Raw genomic sequence first — 6368 nt, 5'->3', positions numbered from 1 at the left:
GAATGTAAATGAACTAAACTGAATTAACACAAAACCTTCATTAACAAGGAGCTAACATTGAAGGAGAGAAACTCTCATTGTTCACGCTCAAAGACTGATTGTTACAATGTTGAACGCACTATTAATAGAATATTTTATCTAACTTGAAAGGAATTAGTTACAACAAAACAATATAAAATGCCTACACTATCCTTGATCATCAAGTGCGTTAACTAACCAGCTGACTGCTTCACACTCATATCTCATCAAAATGAATTCTAAAAATAACTATTTTAGTTTATTTGACAAACTAAAAGATTAAAAAAGAATTTTCTAAGAAAAACCACCTACACACACCCATGCCACTCTTCTATTCATCAAATCATGTATCACTTTCACCGATGGCATCAGTAAACCTTACCCCTTAATTCGACCCAGGTAGTATGACATGACTGTGCACCCTAGCTAAACTTATTTACTCTTTCAACCGAATAGCATCAAACATTTTTCACTCATATTCTTTCTATTACTAATCATTTATCATAATTGTAATAATAATTTTTGCCGAAAAAATATTGTTTCGTGTTATCTTTGTTGGAAAAAATGGAAGTTGTGTCAAAAATTTTGAGACTTAGGTCTATGTAGTAATGGAAAAATGAAAGAAGGAAAAAAGCAGAGGAATTGGATAGAGTGAGAGACAAGGAGAGAGAGAGAGGGGTGGAGGGAGTGTGGTGTAAGGAGATGGGGAAAAGAGATGGCATTTTTATTAATACAAGATAGATATTGCCCAATATTTCATCTATGAGTTCATGTATATATTTAGAAGTAATGGCAATTTATCTACTTACTAAGTAAAGCATATCTTGTAAACTATTATATCCACAATAATAGACGAAACATATTTAGACTTTGATATGTATATTTGTGCCTTGTCCACATACATACAAGGTATAGTGGCAGAAGTTGATGCAAGCAGATTTTATGTTGTTGGCAGTGGAAAGTTGGGTTAATTTTCTCATAACTTGTAAAAATTAGCTTTCCCTTAAAAGTTATGCAAAGTCCTTCAGTTCCCTAATGTGATCATATATAAGTCTTCCATCAACAAACTTAGGCGGTGAAACTGCAATGATTAAAAAAAAGACAAATTAAACAAATTATTTAATAAAATATATGTCATATTTAACAAGTTTTTTGAAGAAAAAAAAATTATTTAGCATTATGTTTTTTAGTTTGTCATTTTTTGCGATTTCTCGTGTATTAATCAAAAGGGAGAAATCATCATGTACTACCATTGTTCATCTATGAAGACATGTTTTCCAAGTCTTCCATTATGGTCCTAAGTAATTAATAAATTTCACTAAGAAAACAAAAGAACTTTTCTCCTTTGCTTATTACAACAACATATGAATTGTTCCAAATATAAAAAGAAGAGAAGATGAATGGAAAAGGAAAAAGTAGCAATGAAGAATACCTGATAATTGCAGAAACACTAATAAAGATGAAGAGAAACTTGAATGAAAATATATTGGGAATTGGCATGAAAGTCACCTGTAACAATACCGTGGCAGCAAAACCCAAGTGGAGGGGGATACTAAGAATAGAGGCAATTTGAAATGACGAAACTGCCCTTTAAATTAAAAATGGACAAAATACACATAGATTGATACCAATTGGAAAGTGACTCTTCTGGTATAGTAGAAAGTTGGCCATAAATCAGGAAGAAGACGGGCCTTTTCTTCTTAGTTTTTTTTTTTTAGAAAATGCATAAGTATCCCCAATCTATATCCCAAATCTCAGAAATACACTTAAAGGTCATTTGGTAAAATGTATTAGGAAAAATAATACATGCATTAGGTGTGTGTATTAATAATACATTGAGTTTGTTACATTTTTTTTTTTTGGTCATGTATAACTAATGCAAGCTTAGTTATACATAATATTGTGCATTAAGTTGTACATTACTAATACCAAGAATTCTAAGTATTAGTAATACATAGAATTTTAACACTTGCATTAGATTATGTAATTACAAAAGTACCCTCAAAGTCCTTTAAAAACATTTTCCATAGTACTTTGTTTCAGAAACCTATCATCTTTTCTTTCATCGCCTGTACTTTGTCAATGGAAATTCAAGAGTAGGTTTTCTTCCTTTTTTTCTCAATCAAACATTGTTTGCTCATCTTCATAAGGTTAGTACTTTATCTTCCATTAAAATCTGTATTTTTCAACATCTCTTTCACAATTTAAGATGAAATTTAGGTTTAGCTCGTTTTTTTTAATATGCTTTGAGCTTGTCAAATTCTAGTGTAGCCATTTACAGTACTTTATCTTCCATTAAAATCTGTATTTTTCAACATCTCTTTCACAATTTAAGATGAAACTTAGGTTTAGCTCGTTTTTTTTAATATGCTTTGAGCTCGTCAAATTCTAGTGTAGCCATTTACAATACTTTATCTTCCATTAAAATCTGTATTTTTCAACATCTCTTTCACAATTTAAGATGAAATTTAGGTTTAGCTCGTTTTTTTTAATATGCTTTGAGCTCGTCAAATTCTAGTGTAGCCATTTACTTTTGAGATTCTGAAATGTAATTATATAGCTGCTATGACAGTTTTCTAATATGTCTTGTATTTTTGTGTCTGGTCTCTATTTTTCATTGTTAATTTCTCTATGAGTTGATGAACGTGTTTGATAGAAGAGGTGAAGAAGTTCGCTTCTATTTGTTTGAATAGTGTGGCAGATTATTTCTCTGATCGTTATGCTAGTATTGTTCCTGTTGGTGGCATTCAATATCTCCTACATTGTTCGTGTTGGTGGCATTTGATTCACTCTATGTTGCTACTCGAACTCTCCGAGTGCGTGTCGGAACCTCCAAAAGTAGTGGATTTATGTCTCCTAAATGTTTCACATTGTTAGTATCGAATACCCCTGCCACCTAGCTAATTCTGCCTTATCAATTTTTGATGAATGATGGCTATATTCTTGAAGTCGTGTTGAATTGATGTAGTTATCACATTGTTTGTATCGGATCTCCCCTGCCACCTAGCTTATACTGCCTTATCAATTTTTCGATTAATAAATGATCACGTTGAATTGCCTTATCAATATTGCTCCCATGTTTTCTTGTCCTTTGAATTTTGATATTATTTGTAGTTTCTGGTACTTCGACTATCATATTATTTTGTTGAAGTTACTGTCTTGTTACTCTCTGTTGTTTTTGTTATTATGTGCTATTTCTTTTACTACTTCTCTTGATTGCTATGGACTATTTTTCCCCTGAGACACTGCTTAAATCAAACTGTGACGGAGGATCTAAAGAATGTTGTCCAGAGATGATGGTGACTGCAGTTCAACATGACGTTTTCTCATCAGAAGATGAGGATGTATGTCCCACGTGCCTCGAAGGTAGCTAACATTATATTACAATTTTGTGATTGTAAAAAGCTATTTCAGCCCCAACAGATTGACAAAAGAAGCTGCTCTAAGGCTTTAAGCTAATATTTCATCTACAAGGTTGAACGATTCTCTTGATAAGCGTAATAAGTCAAAAGACGCAATTTTTTTCGTTTGCAGAGTATACACCAGAGAATCCCAAGATATTACAAAATGTTCTCATCATTATCACCTCAACTGTATTTATGAGTGTCAAGAGAGAAGTGAAACATGTCCAGTTTGTGGAAAGGCAAGATTTTCTTATTTCTTTTATTTTTCACAAGTCTTTAACTTTGTGCTTAGTTTACTACCGCCACATAATTTGGGATGGATCTAATGCATGAGTTGTTAGTATTGTAACATACATAGGTTTAAGATAAAGTCTTTGTAATCTGAAAGTCACAGCAGTGTAGGTAGTCAATGATCACTTCTCTCATTCAGACGTCTGAATTGTATTTGAGCTGGTATATGTTCGTGTTAAAGTGTCTCATATATTGGTGATATGCATACGCTTATATCTGCAGACTGCACTTCGACATCTGTACTCTGCACGTCTTGATTCCTCACAACAATTTTGTGGACACTTTGATAGAACTAGAGTTCAGGGGTACACAAAAGAAGACTCGAAGTAGATACATTCCCTAACTCAAAAAGTTTTACCTTACCTCTTTTGTTACTTCGCACATTGACGACTTCCATTATATGATTGCCAGAATCATCCTTGGGAAAGAAATGTGCCAAGATGGCGACTATTGCTTAAACTTGAACTATTTTTGTGTTTTCTATTGCAAATGCAGTCCAGTCAAGTATATTTAGCTTCATTTCTCTTAACACTTTCATTTCCTCGAGCAGTTGATGGAATTCGGCGAGACAAATTGATGGTCAGAGTTGAAGAGAAGGAGCTTAGCTGAAATGAAAACAGACATAGATGTGAAGATTTCCTACATCTTAGTAAGATGAGAATAGACTGATTCAAGGAATGGGTTGACAGAAACCTCCAACAAGAGGTATGGACATCCTAGTATGAAATGTTTAACTTCCCATTTGTGTGAGGAGCTGGTGATTTATATCTATGTTCATTCTATTTTTGATGAATCGCTTAGTAAGTGTGTCTTAAGATTATGTGTTCTGCGAAAATATAGCTCCTTGGATGAAAACTAAGGATCCCTACCTTTGCATATGAATAAGTTGATCTTTTGAACTTATGGTGGCAAAATTGTGAATGTTACCTATAACTTGTGTCAAAAAATTGTCAAGGAACCGAGGCAAGGTATTACACAAAGCTTCAGAAGTTGATGACTCCCCTGAAATTGGTGATGCCAGCATTGGCAATGGCAGACTGAAGAGGAAGCTGCTATGAGATATTGCTACAAGTTAAGCCTTCAACTTTCCATTGGTTGTAAATATCTTTGTATATTTCAATTAGGCTATTTTTGGTGTACATAAGTAATAGCAGGCCTTCCAACTAACTTCGGATCATTTTCAGCTGACCTTTTTTGAATGTTTTAATCAACTGGATTTGTGACTTTCCATATATATTGAAGATGTTTGACATCTTCTTCTTTTTCATTTTTAATCTTATTTCAATGTAACAACAATTTTTTGATCTTATATTTGAAAAAGAAGAAGAATAGGAAGAAATAATATTTTAGCAAAGAAATCTTTTTTGATGTTTTAGCAAAGAACCTTGTTGCAAAGGAAGTATATAAAGAAATAAAGTGTAAAGGGTATTTTTGTAAACACGCTTTTTAAATAGAAATTATGCAAAATTTATTTTTTCTAATATATCAAATCAAACAGTGTATAAGAAATAATGCAAACATAAATAATGGAAGCATTACTAATGCAAGCACTAGTAATGCAAGTATTACTAATACATACTATTTTGCATTGTTATTATAAACTCTACCAAACGATCCTTATATCATATTAAGGTCCTATTACCTCCCCTAAACTTATTTTATAAATAATTTTCTACCCCTTTTTGGCCTACGTGGTTCTATCTTGTGGGTCGAGTGCGTGTTGACATTTTTTTTCAAGCTAGTACCACGTGGGCCGAAAAGGAATAGAAAATTATTTATAAAATAAGTTCAGGGGTAATAAGACCTTAGTATAGTATAAGTGTGTCTTTGAGATTTCAGACATATGTTGGTGGTGGAGGGGGGGATACTTATGCATTTTTCTTTCTTTTTAATTGTTTTTTATTAATTAATTTTATAAATAAAAGGAGTTGTGTAAGTTGGAAATAAAAAAGATACAAATATTTCAATTGTTTTCGTAAGGAGGGTAGAACACACTTTTTGTTGTCATGTCAGTGTTTTATGTTTTATAGAAATAACTTTGGAAAAATAAATAAAAAATTAAAGAGAATGTACATAAAGTCCACCCTGAACTACTCTTTTTATAAAGAGAGATTTAAAATTTGTGGGGTCCTAACACCCCCTGAACAATAGACTTAAACTTTGTGGGGGTCCTAATACCCCCCTGAACAATTTGAAAGTAATAGCATTGCCTCATTTTTGACTAAACCCAATTGTGAAAAAATGTGTGATTTTCACGCCCCAATCTCAAACCACCACATTTAAATGTCATAAATTATAAAAATAAATATGAAAAAAGAACTTTTTTATTATATAATAAAGGAAAAAAAAATTTCCACCCCCAACACTTCTCTATTCTTGTCTACTTCTTCCCTTTCCCTAACCTTCTTCAACAAATAAAAAATGACAATTAACTTCAATTAGAAATGGTAAACAAAAATCAATCTATTATTTTTATGCTAATATCATAATAATTTTAGGAAAACAGTCATGATTTTATTTTATTCTTGGACTATACAAATACTTATATTAGCAGTTTAGCACCAAAATGGTTGAAGTAACCATGGCTAACCATCATTAATTTGCAATTTTTGTCGAAAATATTTTTTCGTCAGATAATGGTGACTAATAATGACC

General features: G+C 32.1%; 1 long non-coding RNA gene across 1 annotated transcript; it reads left to right on the top strand.

Moving 5' to 3' along the window:
• The first annotated feature begins 1257 nt into the window (after nt 1-1257).
• Nucleotides 1258-5042, top strand: LOC112941078 (uncharacterized). Its single transcript, XR_003246002.2, has 3 exons — nt 1258-3384; nt 3553-4418; nt 4669-5042. It is a non-coding gene; the product is annotated as an uncharacterized lncRNA (long non-coding RNA).
• The last annotated feature ends 1326 nt before the right edge of the window (nt 5043-6368 follow it).

The sequence above is a fragment of the Solanum lycopersicum genome, chromosome 3, assembly GCF_036512215.1.
Source record: "Solanum lycopersicum chromosome 3, SLM_r2.1".
NCBI lineage: Eukaryota > Viridiplantae > Streptophyta > Magnoliopsida > Solanales > Solanaceae > Solanum > Solanum lycopersicum.
Note: the sequence above shows the minus strand (reverse complement) of the source record. Positions and strands in the feature narration are given on the sequence as shown.